Here is a 14,280-nt window from a genome sequence, read left to right as displayed (position 1 = left end):
AACATTAAAAATAGTTGCTGAAAGCAAAAGAATGACTCTTAAGAATGTTTTTTACGTCATTATCTCACAAAAAAATTAATAAATGCAAAAATTTTTCAAACTGCATATAAAGTAGCAAAGGAAAATCAATCATTCCTTCATTTTGAAACTGAAATTGATCTGCAAGAACTGAATGGAGTTGAAATGGATCATATTCTTCATTCTACAAATGTGTGTATTAACATTGTTAATCATACAAGTGAAGAAATGAGGAAAAATGAGGAAATTGTTCAATCTAATAATAAAATTTCATTGATAATTGATGAATCAACTACAATAAGCAAAAAAAACCCTACCCTCATAGTATATGTTCGATGCTGTATTGAAGGTGTTGGAATGAATTCACCAATAAATTTGTTTTTGGACTTGGTAGAACTTGAAAAAGTAATGGCAGAAGGAGTATCTTATTCCTTACTCCAATGTCTTCACTCTTATGGGATGGCAGAAGATTATTTAAAAAAACATTTGGTTTCTCTGGCATGCGACGGTGCTGCTGTGATATTAGGGTGTAAAAGTGGAATGAAAAAATGGCTGTCAGAGCATTTTCCCTCTATTATAGTTTGGCATTGTGCTAATCACAGCCTAGAATTATCAGTAGGTGATGCTGTCAAGGAAACTTCAGGAATAAATAGATTCAAATCATTTATTGATAAACTGTACATCATATACCATGCTTTGGCAAAGAATAGTAGAGAGTTGCATTTATGTGCAGAATTACTGGGGGCTGAGCTGCTGAAAATTGGAAGAATTTTAAGTACTCGATGGGTGTCATCTAGTTTGCATACAGTTTTGGCTGTGTGGAATAAATATGAATCCCTTGTGTATCATTTTGAAGAAGCAATGCATGATCCTACAAGAGATAAAATGATAAATGCACTTATGATGGCTTGAAAAGAAAAATCACATCTACAGAATTTTTATTGGACCTAGGATTGATGTGTGACACTCTCCAAGAATTATCAGAATTAAGTTTGGACCTACAGGACCGCAACATGGACCTGTACAAGGCAAATAAGAAAATAAAAATACTGGTACAATTTTTTGAAGAAAGAAGACAGAACTTTGGGCCCTATTATAAATGCGCTGTTGCTGCTGTATGTGATCTTCGCTTTCATGGAGCTTTACTTCATGAAAAAGACTCAAGAAAGGATCCTCCCATTGACCCAAGTACATTTTATACAAAATTGAAAGAGTCAATCGAAAAAAGATTGCTTGATAGCAAAGACGATGAGTTGGCGTATTGGTCTCATGTACTTGATCAAAAACATTGGCCTGAAGATGTCAATACTCAACTGACATTTGGAAAAGTGGAAATTGGAAACTTGTCAATCAGACTGCAACTAAATGAAAGAGAAATGATTCATGGAATCCGTGAATACATTCTAGAAAAAACTTACCCAGAAAAACTGTTGTATTTGATATGGACTCTAAATACCATTCCCATTTCTTCAAATGAATGTGAACGCGGGTTTTCGCAGATGAATCTAAGTGCCACCCCAACAAGAGCTTCGTTGAAGACTAAGACAATTTCAGCACTTTTGTTCATCAAACTTGTTGGACCACCTCTGAGACTTTTTGATCCTTCAGAGTATGTTGATCTGTGGTTACTCAGAAGACGACATTCGGCCATAGATACTAACAGCAGGGAAAGGAGTCAAGAAGATTTGTCGGATGAGAATTGGACAAAACTTTGGAATTTACTATGAACATTTGCCTTAAATACAATAAATTAAACTTATGTTAAGAACTGAATATATAATTTTTAATAGAAGATTAACAAGATGTGAGTTCCGGCACCTTTTTTCTTACAAAAAAAGCACTAGGTCAAAGGTAGGTGAAGCCATGGTTCAACTTGGAGCAGTTTACAGCTCCAGTATGAGTCTGTCCTCTGGAGGTTTGCAACAAGGAGCTTCGGTAGTCCTGGGTTTTGTTTTTCTACTTGAGTAAAAACTGATCATCTCTTTTATTCATTTGGTAATGCTGGCAGGACACCTGTTCAGCACATCTCTCTTTCCCCCTTGCCACCGCTTTGTTATAAGATCATCTCATACCTGAAAGCGGTCCGAGGTTCCTCTGCCAGCTTGAAGGTGCTGGATGGCACATGCCAGGCCCTCATCTCCTTATATCAGTCCCCTCAAAAGATGGGTTGGATTAAAATCCCCATAACCTACAGCCAGAGGGCCACACTTGGAAGGCACAATGTGTGGGGAGGCTGTCTCATAGATGGGGTGCAGACGCTCAAGCCTGGAGGCCAAATTTGGACTTTTGGCATTCCCCAGATGGCCATGCCCCCATTCTCTGGCCCCATGCTTTTCCTGTGACCACTGATCATGGGGTGGTTACTCAGGGTTTCTGCATTCTATCCCCATTCCAGAAGGTTGCAATCTTGGTCCTCCTGGCAGCAAATGCTTTCAGATAAAGTATGTTGGTGATTTTTATCCCTGCCTTTTTGTCTTCAGTCCTGCCGCTTTTGTCTTTGACCCCACCCAGCACTAGAAGTTCACCCCCCCCCCCAAAGCTCTTCCAAAAGGAGTCTGGCCCACCAGCTGAAACAGATGTGACACTCCACTTCATTCATAGGGTTATGGGCAGCAAAGGCCAAAGAGGGCCCACTGCTTCCCTTGTTGGTACCTGCAAACGAGAGCCATAGATGTGGCTTCAGCAGATCACCAACAGGGTAGAGAAAGGTCAGCAAAGGGATTAAGGGAGGAATGGGACTGGAGAAGACAAAACTTTGTTCTCCATCAACACACAGGCACTTTCTCTGATTGCTACCTGGGCTCTTTTTTAGGAAGTGTTGTAAGCACTGCCATGACCTGCACAGATGCTCATTCGCTGCAGTGATGGGAAGGGACTGTTTCTTTTCCTCCCCTTCTTCCTAGGAGAAAAAATGTCAGAAATGTTCTATTTTTAGAAACCGCACACTGCTGCCTCATGTAATGTGCAGCTGCTAGGTTCTCCCTCTATTTGCTGTCAGGATAAATATAAAACCATTGGTGTGCATGGCACATTAGCACATGTCACTAGCAAGGAAAAAGAGAGGGAGTGGTTCTTGGCCTCAAGGAGCTCACACACTAAACTGGAGAGTGTAGAATAAAAACAAAGCTGTATATTAAGTTGCCAAGATGGCTTTCTCCTATGGAAGCTCTTACCAAATGCATTGGATTTTAATATGATTGTGAGATATGATGGTATTTTGGATAATGATGGAAAATTGAAACCGAATCAAGAACTACAGGAGCAGGGTATTGATATTTCTTGGTGGCATAAGGTTCAAATACAATCGAGATATGTTAAAGACTATAAAATGTGTGGTTTTTATAAGGAATTAACAAAATTTGATCAAATAATTTTAAAATCAGATGAAAAAATTATTAAAAGATTAAATAACTTTCTTTTGAACATGAGAATGGAAGAAGAACAAGTTAAGGAAACTATGATAACATGGGCACAAAATTTTGGATATAATATTGAGTTACAGAAATGGCAAAAGCTGTGGGAAAGAAATATTAAGGTAACCTTAGCAACTTCATATAAAGAAAACCTTTATAAAATGTTTTATAGATGGTATCTATCACCAAATAGACTAGCAAAAATGTTCCCAAATATGTAAAATGGATGTTGGAAATGTAAACATAAACCTGGTACTTTTTATCATATGTGGTGGACTTGTGATAAGGCAAAAAAAAAAAAAAATACTGGGTTAAAATACATAAATGGCTTGAGGAAATGTTACAAAAACCTTTAACATTTAAACCTAAAGTTTTCTATTAGGCATTATCTCTGATGACTTTGAGAAACAAGCTATATACCTGATTCTACATGTAATTACTGCGGCGAGGATTGTATTTGCACAACATTGGAGGAGTGAAGAGCCACCTATTGAAGAACAGATCTTAAAAAAGATCTTGGACTGTTCAGAAATGGACGGATTGACCTTGTCTCTGAAAGAGAAGGAGGATACATATTTCTATCAAACTCGAAACTTTGTTTTACTATTGACTAGAAAAATGGGACTATGTGTAGATTTTAATATGGTTATGGACTGTTAAAAAGAGCGAGATGCTGACCCAGTATGTTCGATGTCTTAAATGATTGATGTTTTTAATGTTAGTTTCTAGAAAAAATAATACAATTTATTTAAAAAAAACCTGGAAAGTGTAGAAGATCACAGATGGAGGGGAGAACTGCCAGATGCCTCCAAGAAGCCCACAAGCAAGATATGAAGGCAACAGTCCTCCTCCACTGAATGCCTCTAGCCTGCGACTCAGAGCATGGAGGTATCATCAAGGGATTGAGCCCAATAGCCATTGTGAAAACAGTGCCTTTTCCGTGTATGCTTCCCCGTGTGCATCACACATATAAAGCAGGCAGGACCACAGCTGAACATGCATAGGGAATTTGTTTTACATGCACTGCTCCACATATGCATGAGGTGGGGCAATTTCACCCTCTCCACATGTTCAGTGCACTCATGGAGTGCACATGTGAAGAAGGCTCCATCCTCCCAAGCTGAATCCAACCTCTTTCTAACCAGTTGATCAGTTCACTGCCTTTTCTCCTCACCTTCCTTGCTATTGTATTTTCTAGAGTTTCCAACCCAATCTGACCTTGGTTGGCTGACAGTTCAGTTTAGCATTTGAAATACTGTCCTCCTTCCACATCCTTGCTCCTAGGGCTTCTCTACACGAGAAATTGACTCTGTTGCTTTAATGAAGCTGCTTCTCCCATTTTCATCACTGGAGGAATAATGTGTCCATTACACGAGGTTTTATCCTGGCTTTCTATTCATTCTGTTCATTTCTATTTCTGCATTTCTGTTCATTTTGTAAACCAAGCACAACATGAACTGGGGTAGCAGATGTAGCAGTGTAGCAGATTTGCAACTTCTTGGGAGGCTTTTGTTCTGGCATGCCACAATTTAGACTTTAATACCAGACTTTGCTAAACAAAACAAAACAGAAACCCACCCCGAAGGCTGGGTAACCCAGGAAAGGCTCTGGAGGATCACAACAGGAAAGGCTCTGGAGGACTCCCCAAGAATCTGTGAGTGGGGGATCTCAAGAGCACAATGAATGCCTCATGCAGAGAAACCCCAAGTGTATGCTCTCAATAAGGCTCATCACTAGTTTGATCTGAGAGCTTTCTCAGTGCACATTATGAGCACTGAGATGAAGGGGCAGGCAGTGTTTGAAAAATAAGCTGTAGCTGTGCCTTACGCTATATAACATCATTGGGGCATTTTAGTATCTGTTTTGGCAGCCTTACAATCTACCCTTTCAGCCAGTGCCCTGCTAAGCTCTGCTGCTTTAGCCAGGTGCCCCCCACCCCACTCCCAACATCTCAAGGCCTATTTTTCCTTATTAGAGAAGAATTAGGCTGTGCTTGCTTGCCTCTTCCGTTGCTTATAAAATGGTGATCCTTTCACCATCCATCTGAGGTGTAGCTGGTCCAGTGCCTTGGATAAGGCAAACCAATGCCTGGAAAATGGGTGGGAAACAAAGTTAAAAGCAGAAGAGCTCCTGAGTCTTCTGTTGCAATCAGTGGGAATGAAAACTGAGAAAATAGTGAAAAGAGCTGCAGTGTAGTATAGAAATTACATATAAACATATAAACAACAAAATGAAGGTTTTAAGGATGAAAACAAATGGAGTAAGAAATTCTTGCACAATCTACAGAAGTTGCAAATATTGCATAGTATTTCTTGAAGCAGGCAGCATTAGGGAAAAGCCTCTGTTTTCCTGAAGGGCATATAACAATTATTTTCCTTTCTATTAGTCATTAAAACATAAACAAGAAACAAACTATTGGCTAAAACTAACCTGCGAGCACATTTTTATATTATCATTCATTGTTGAATAAAAAGGGCCCAAATGTTCCTTTTAAAATGATGGCCTATTTAAAAGTGTGGTTTTGATTTTGTAGTAACAGTTGAAGTGGCATTATGCTAGTTTCACAGAGGGTTCTGTGCAACTTTGCCTGTTGTATAAGTTTTAAGAGTTAAATATGTTATGTTGTTTATATCAATAAGAAGTTGAAATGTGAAAATAAATTCCATGTTGCAGGTTAAAATTGGGCCTGGATCTGGACAGGTTCAAGCCCACCTTTTTAGGCAGGTTGATGGCATCAACATTTCCAGCTCTGACTTTCAACTAATTAAGCAAAAGGGACTTTGCTATTGACATTGGTGAAAGTAGTGGAAGCCTTCCCTATATACACAGACGGCTTGGAGAGCTGAACCCTAATTAAATGCTAAAACAAATGCTACCAAAGCTATTGATCTACAAATGCTTTCCCCAACTATGTTTACTTATGTGCTGAGCAATTTTGTTTTGCTTTGATTTGTTTCTTGCTTGTTCATGAGATTCACAAAAAACAAGACTATTGAAATACTCAACTAATTTAAGGAGCACTTTGACAGGCCCAGGCAAAGCAGAGAGGGGCCTGCAGCAGCCCAGCAAACAGTCTTTTCTAAGAGACTGTATGTGCCGGGAGCCTCAGCTGAAGCGGGCATGGCTGAGAGCTGAGAGCTGTGAGCTGTGGGTGAAGGGGAGTGGTCTGATTAACTAGCAGCGGCAGGGTGGGCAAGGCAATTCGCTCTGGTTCCGGACTCCCAGATCAGAGGAGACTGGCCCAGCTGGACTAGGGCCTCTGAGTAAAAGCAGCCAAGTTCCCAGAGAGCAAGTGACCAGAGTGAGTGAACAGAAAAATCAAATGGGTTTAGTGGCAGAGTTTGGCAGGGGAGGTTCCCTAACATTTTTTCTTCTTTTTGTTCCCTTAGTGTCCCCCCCTCCCCCAATTTCCTTTCTTGTAACACACTCCCATTTACTGGTAAGACTGAGTTGTTAACTGTTAGTAAAAACTGGAGAAAGCACTGGTTGTCACAACAGGCCCCAAAGGCAGAATCGCAAATGTAGCACGAAGAATGGAGCTAGAAGACTCTGTAATGATGGTGACCTGTGCTCTGGTTGTTTTCCTGCCTGAGAGTAACATGCTCTACTCATACAGAAATTGTGAGATAGTAACCCTGTTAGAAGAAAAGGTGAGATCAGTGGAGCAGTGAATGTCCACCAAGGTAATAAAGGAGGTGAAGAGTTTTTGGATAGAGCAGTAGAGCTGCAACAGCTTAGAGTAGTATTGAAGCAAGAAGTGCTTGCTGAGACAGAAGAAAACACTGCGGAGAGAGAAAATGAGGAGGAAACTCCCTGAAAAAGGGTGACAGTTAGATGCAGAAGAACTAGAACATTCTGCACCAGTGAAAGCCATAGAACTCTCCAACTGCTTTAAGTTGCTTGAACTTTAAGTTACTAAGTACCTCTGAAAAAAAGAGACAAAAGGTTAATCAAGTAAGGGAAAAGATACCAAAGTTTGCAGCAAGAAAAGGAGAAGAGTGACAGTTGTGGAAGATTCCCTGTTGTGCGAGATGGAAAAAGATCTCCAGGAAGACCTTTGGAATTGTCAGGTGTGCTGTCTCCCTGGAGCAAAGATCAGTGACATAACTAACAGACTATCAATGTTCATACAACCCAGTGATACACATACCTTCCTTCTCATACATGTGGGAACTAATGACACTACCAATAGGAGCTTTGAGGAAATCACCTCAGACTTCAAAACCTTAGGGAAGAACATTAAGAACTTTGGGCCTAGGTAGTGTTCTCCTCAATCCTTCCAGTTCACAAAAGAAGAAAAGACAGAGTGAAAAATACTGAAATACTGGTTTCAATGGTGGTGCAGCCATGAGAGATTTGGATTCTGGGATCATGAGCTAAACTTCCTGGAAGACAGACTGCTGGCAAGTGGTGGGTTGTACCTTACAAAGAAAGGAAAGGATATACTTGGCCACAGCATGAAGAAGTTTATCAGTAGGGCTTTAAATGGAATTCTGCGGGGGAGGGAGACATATGTCTGGGCACAACGTCAACTGACGAAGGATGATGTACTGCAACAGTGAAAGAAACTCTAGCTGGACCTAACAGTAGTCTCCCAAAAATGTAGGAAAGAAGCCAGGAACTAATTCATGTGGACTTAGATATCATATACCAATGCCTAAAGTATGGGAAACAAACTACACGAACTCTTAGTACACAAGGCAAACTTGACCTGATAGACATAATTGAAACTTGGTGGGATAGCTCCCATTAATGGAATTCAAAAATTGCAGGATACAACCTATTCAAAAAGAATAGAAGTAACACAAAAGGAGGCAGAGTTGCACTGTATGTTAAAGATCTATATCTCTGCAGAGAAATACAGGAAGAAGTGACCAGTAATCTTATTGAGTGTACCTGGACTAATATAAAAGGGAAAAGAAATGACAGGAGTATACTAGTTGGTGTCTGTCAAGGAGAGGATAAGGAAGAAACTTTCAAAACAAACAAACAAACAAAAAACAAATTGCCAGAATTACAAGGAGTTATGATGTTGTCATTGTGAGGGACTTCAATTTCCCTGATATCTGTTGAGAGTCAAACTCTGCCTCCAAGAGATTCTTAACATGTGTTGCTGAAAACTTCCTCCAGCAAAAAGTAGAAGTAGAAATGAGAAGCACAGCCTTACTCAACCTGATCCTAACCAACAGGGAAGACATAGTGGACAAAATAACAACTACAGGAAATAAATTGATACTTGTCGTTATATATGTGACAAATGTAGTGTTAACAAAAAGTTGCAGGCTTTAATCTATTGTTAAAGATTAGATTAACAATAGATTAATCTAAAGTTCTGATAACTGAGATAAGCTATATTCTTTTCTCACTTAAAAATGAGGAAAGTGACCATGCCTTACTTGAATTCTCAATAATAAAGGAAGCTAAAACTAAATGTAGCCAAACATGTATCCTGGATTTCAAGAGAGTCAACTTGAACAAATTCAGGATGATGATAAGCAAGTCCCATGGCAAGCACTCTACATAAATGGAAAAGGAGCCCAAGAATGGTGGGATATCTTTAAAAAGACAAATGAAAAAGAAGGGAGTTCAGCTACTCCACATGGATGGAACAATGATAACAGAAGTCGAAGAAAAGACAGACATGCTCAGCTCCTGCTTTGACTCAGTCTTCTCCCAAAAGAGCTGAAGGGACAGGACAGCAGTCCAAGATTGACAGGCAAATTGTCAAGGATCTTCTAATTGAGCTAAATGAGTTCCCATCTCCAGAACTCGATGAACTTCATCCCAGAATCATAAAGTAACTAGTGGATGAACTCTCAGAACAACTACCTATCATCTTTGAGAATTCATGGAAGACAAGAGAAGTGCAAGATGACTGGAGAAAAGCTAATGCTGTCCCTGTCTACAAGAAAGTGGGGGGAAAATGAACTTGGGAACTCTAGAACAGTTTGTCTGACATCAGTCCCTGGAAAAGTTCTAGAGCAAATTATAAACAGTCTGCAAACACTTTGAAGACAACACAGTAATTACTACAAGCCAACATGAATTTCTCAATAACAGATCCTGCCAGACTAATCTAATTTCATCTTTTGACTGCATAATCTCCCAAAAGGACTGTGGGAATACTGTGGTCATAATCTATATAGACTTCAGCAAAGCCTTTGACAAAGTTTTCCATGATATCCTGATAAGCAACTAGCAGAAAGTGGGCAATAGTACAACCATTAGTTGGATCCACAATTGGCTGCAAATCAGTACTCAGCAATGGCTCATTCTCAAACTGGGGAGAGGTGACAAATAGGGTGCCACAGGGTTCTGTCCTGGGACCAGGGTTCTTCAACTTTTGCATTATTTAGATGAGGAAATGCAAGTAAATTTGCAGATGACGCAAAGCTGGGTGGAAAAGCAGATACCCTGGAAGACAGAGATAAGATACAAGGTGATCTTGATAGGTTAGAATGCTGGGCAGAAAGCAGCAGAATGAAATTCAATAGGGAAAATGCTACTTAGGGACAAGAAACCAAATGTATTTATTTATTTTAAAACTTTTTTAGACCATGCCTTACCATAGTCTTGGGGCGGTTTAACAATAAGATAAAAATAAAATAAAACTCAGCATCCTAATCAAATTCTTAACCCATATTGAAATGACAGTCAAACCTTACAATATTGGGAAATTAAAAAGGTTTTAGCACCACAAGATGGGGAACATTTGGCTCAATAATACTGCAAATGAGAAGGATCTCAGGGTTGTTATAGATCAAAAGCTAAATATGAACCAACAGTGTGATGCAGCTGCAAAGAGGGCAAACACTATTTTCGGTTGCATTAACAGAAGCATCACTTCCAAAACTCATGAAGTACTAGTTCCCCTATTCTCAGCACTAGTCAGACCTCACCTGGAGTACTGTGTCCAGTTCTGGGCACCTAAATTTTAAAAAGATATAGACAAGATAGGAAGGGTACAGAAGAAGGTAACTAAGATGATTCAGGGACTGGATGCAAAGCCCTTTGAGGAAAGATGGAAGAACTAGGCATGTTCAGTCTCAAGAAGAGAAGGCTGAGGGGAGATATGATAGTACTCTACAAGTACCTGAAAGGCTATCGCAAAGTGGAAGGACCCGATCTCTTCTAGTTCATTCCAGTATGCAGGACATGGAATAATGGATTTCAGTTAAAAGAAACTGGATTTAGACTAGACTCCAAGAAGAATTTCCTTGCTGTCAGAGCACCACAAAAATGGAGCCCATTACCTGGGGAAATTGTGGACTCTCCCTCACTAGAGACATGCAAAAAGTGTCTGGACAGTCATCTGAATGGGATGGTGTATCTTAGCATCCTGCAACAGCAGGGGGTTGGACCTGATGGCCTTCTGGCCCCTTCCAACTGTACTATTCTATGATACAGAAGTCCACAATTTTGGGGGCCAATGGACACAACTGGAATTTTGAGATGGTGCTGTGAACCCTCTTACAAAATGGCTGCCATGGAGTGGGCTTGCTCATTCACATAATGCATGCTGTATTTGGCACAGCCAGTCACAAAATGCCCCTTTCCTAAAGGGAAACGTGGTGAGAAAGGAAAGGAATCTAGGAAACAGGAAGAGGTTTGATCTTCCCTCCAAAGCACAATCACCATCTTCTGAATGTACAGTTGTCTGTTTCAACACCCATTTCACAAAGACCAGCTAATGGGGCTCTGAGACAAATAAATTGACCAGGCAATGGAATGCAAGGCAGAAGCAGTGCCTGAGCACTGAAGACCAAGTCATGCAAAGCACAGTCCCCATTTCACAGAAAGCAGACAGACGATGACCACAGAAAAGCACAAGCACATAAAATGAGGCAAAACGCACAAACTGGCAATCTGAGCAAGCAAGCAAGCAACAGACACCACACACACAGAGCACAGGCAAGATTCTCCCCTCAGCCCTCCCACCAACCCCTCCAGCATCCCCTTCAGTTGCTGCATCTACCCTCTCCCTGCTGGCCATCCAGAATGTTCCCCATTACCTTACAGCTACCTTTTCCTTTTTTTTTTTTTTTTTTTTCCTGGGCAAGCTTCACAGTGCTAGGCTCCAACTGCCCATCAGTTCTGTTTTCTAAGAATACCTCTGGTGCCCATATGCCTCTGGCATCTGCCTCAGGCATCCAGCCATTCTTGGAAATAAAGAGGGTGTTCAAGACCACCAACACAGCAGCCTCTGAGGTGTATCATCATCATCATCATCATCCACTTTTTTTCCTTTCAAGGGAACTCAAAGTTTACATCATCTTCCGTATCTCAAGCTTATCCTGAGCTACAACCCTATGAGGTAGGTTGGGTTGAGAGTCCGTGACCTGCTCAAAGTCACCTCGTGAGCTTCATGGCTGAGTGGGGACTAGAACTCAGATCTCCTGAGTCCCAGTCCCATGCTCTTAACCACTACTCACACTGGCAATCTGATTTTTAAAAGATGAAATAAAAAAATCACAAAGGGCAGATAACTGGAGAGTGTCATGGGAGCTGTTCATGGACACATTGGAAAATTGACACTTAACTGGGGTTGCCAATATCGTTCCTGTGAGCAGCAGAGTTCTTACCTCAAGGTGTGAAAACTATTTAGCAAGCTTTGCCATATCCGTTGTATGCCCATAAAAAGATCTCCATGAAGTCTACAATAGCTGTCACTTCAGAACTGGTCTCAGATAAAGATGAAAAGAAAACTGTTCTCGAAATATTTTAGTTTCCAAAGGAATAATCTGTGATTCCAGAATATTCTAAAAAGAGAAGCACCCCCCTCCCCTCGCCGCCGCAATAGGATCCAGGAAGCTTTGGCAGCCAGGAGGAAAGGGCTCGGTGGTTCAGTAGGACATAGCCAGGCTATGTTACAGAATTTGTTAGGTAATGCTTAGAAGGGAACTTCCAGGAAGTTGGCTCACAGTCTAAATTTGGAAGCAGCATGTGGAGGAGAGGCGAGGAGGAGAGTAAGCAAGCCCATTTGAAAAGTTATTCTGGGCACCCATAAAATGCCTATCGCTACTGTGGTAGCTCACATGACAAGGAACAACATGTGAAACTATTTGCAGGGGAGGGAAATGAGCCTCTGCTATCAAGCGCTTTGGCATGAGGAATGCAGTGCCTGCCAGAAATTCCATACACAAAGCTGGTGGCATCCCAGGAATGGAATACAGATTTTTCCATAAGATGTCTGAAAAAGTGTACAGGGTATGTGTGAGAGAGAAAGCGTTCAAGGAGGGGCAGGGCCCATGCTTGGCAAGGTTCAAAGTTCCTGCTGTAATGCCATACATGATTAAATTATGGAAAGTGGAAAACTATAGGGATTTCTTCTTCTTCTTGTTATTATTTCCATATCCATGTGAAGGACACCATGGGTCTGACCCTGGAGTACTTCCCCCAATTAAACATGACAGGAGTGAGAGTAAAGAAAAACTGTATTTTTATTCTTGAGAATAAAGTTTGATCATAGCAAAGGGGCAAATGACCCAGAAAGCATGGCAGGGTCTCCTTTTATACCCCTGATGACCAGGTAGCAATGGCAGCTGCTTCTTGGGTTGAAATTCCTGCCGTGAGTGCTGACTGGCACATTTGAATGCAGTTACATTCCACACTTACTGGGAGTCTGGGCTCCCCAAGGTTTGGGCCAAGAGCTACTGGAGATGGAGTCTTCTTCATTCCTGACCATGTGGTGGCTCCAGTCACATTGATAAGACTTGAGTACATGACCAGCCTTCCCCTACTTAATGCTGGCCAGCCAGGTAAGTTCCACATACTCCTATATACATTGATCCCTGACTCTGATTACACAGACTTCTGAAGTGGTAAACTGGCCAAAAATATGATTACTCCTGAGGAATATCTGAAACTCCAGGGTGAGGTATGTTCCCCACACAAGACGTTTGATAGAGTAAGTCTCTTTGCCCACTCTTGCCAGTGAAGTCACTGTGCCCCTTTCTCCCTCCAAAAAACCTTATTTTAAAAGGTTTTTTTGGGATTCCCATTTAAAGTGCTTGGCACTTTACCATCTGATCATTTTGCATGTGTGAATGGAGATCCAGCAGCACATATGGAGCTTTTGCAGCCTACAGTGTCACCCCAGATGCCTGCCGTTCTGTTGAATCAGTTTGTACGTTCAGTTGCCAGTCTTCAAGTGTTCTTTGTGCATGCCTCCACTCACTCCTCTGTAGCCTTGCCATGGACAAGCCAAAAGAAACAGCAGTGCAATTCAAATGAGCAGTGTATGTCAGGATGGAGGCAGATGAGACAAGAAAGAGCAGCAGGGCCCATTTAGAAGCACCATTATTTGTAGTATGAACTGTTTCTTCTGCTTTCCAAGGGCAAAGCTGTAAAAACCAGTTCTGTACATTGCAGCATGGGTCCTGTTAAATGAAGGAAAAGCCACTTGCAAGACATTGGTCAGACAGCAACTCTCATGTCATCAGTATACTTATTGAATCCCTGAAGAAATTTTGATACAGCTTTTTTTTAAATTGCATATGAGCATTAAAAGAAAATACAAAACAAATGAATCCATATTTGGACTTGATGGCCTTGTAAGATCCTTCCAACTTTACTATTCTATGTATACCACTTTAATAAATGAATAACCCAAAAAGATGGACAGCCTGTCAGAAACATAAAAGGTGGGGCAAAGCCTGCTTTCAGTTTGCTGAATCATTTTGCAGGTGCCCATTTATAACATCACAGACAGTCATCTGAGTGGAATAGTGTAACTTCTTCTGACCCCACTATTCTATGTTTCTATTGCTGTATTTCCAGATCTTTAGTTCCTTAAAATGACAGATGCAAAAACATGGGCTGTGGTTCAGTAACTTACAGGTTTTTTCCA

The 14,280-nt window shown here is 40.9% G+C and overlaps 1 protein-coding gene across 2 annotated transcripts in view; it reads right to left on the bottom strand.

Annotated features, from left to right (window-relative positions):
* GRB10 (growth factor receptor bound protein 10) overlaps positions 1-12,275 on the bottom strand; it is a 229,636-nt gene extending 217,361 nt beyond the window's left edge. For both annotated transcript variants that reach the window (XM_044453329.1, XM_044453345.1), the window contains exon 1: positions 12,014-12,275. The gene's annotated coding sequence lies outside the window, so the exon portion shown is untranslated. The remainder of the gene's footprint in view (positions 1-12,013) is intronic.
* Between the last annotated feature and the right edge of the window lie 2,005 nt (positions 12,276-14,280).

The sequence above is a fragment of the Varanus komodoensis genome, unplaced genomic scaffold, assembly GCF_004798865.1.
Source record: "Varanus komodoensis strain SLA01 unplaced genomic scaffold, ASM479886v1 scaffold10, whole genome shotgun sequence".
Taxonomy (NCBI): domain Eukaryota; kingdom Metazoa; phylum Chordata; class Lepidosauria; order Squamata; family Varanidae; genus Varanus; species Varanus komodoensis.
Note: the sequence above shows the minus strand (reverse complement) of the source record. Positions and strands in the feature narration are given on the sequence as shown.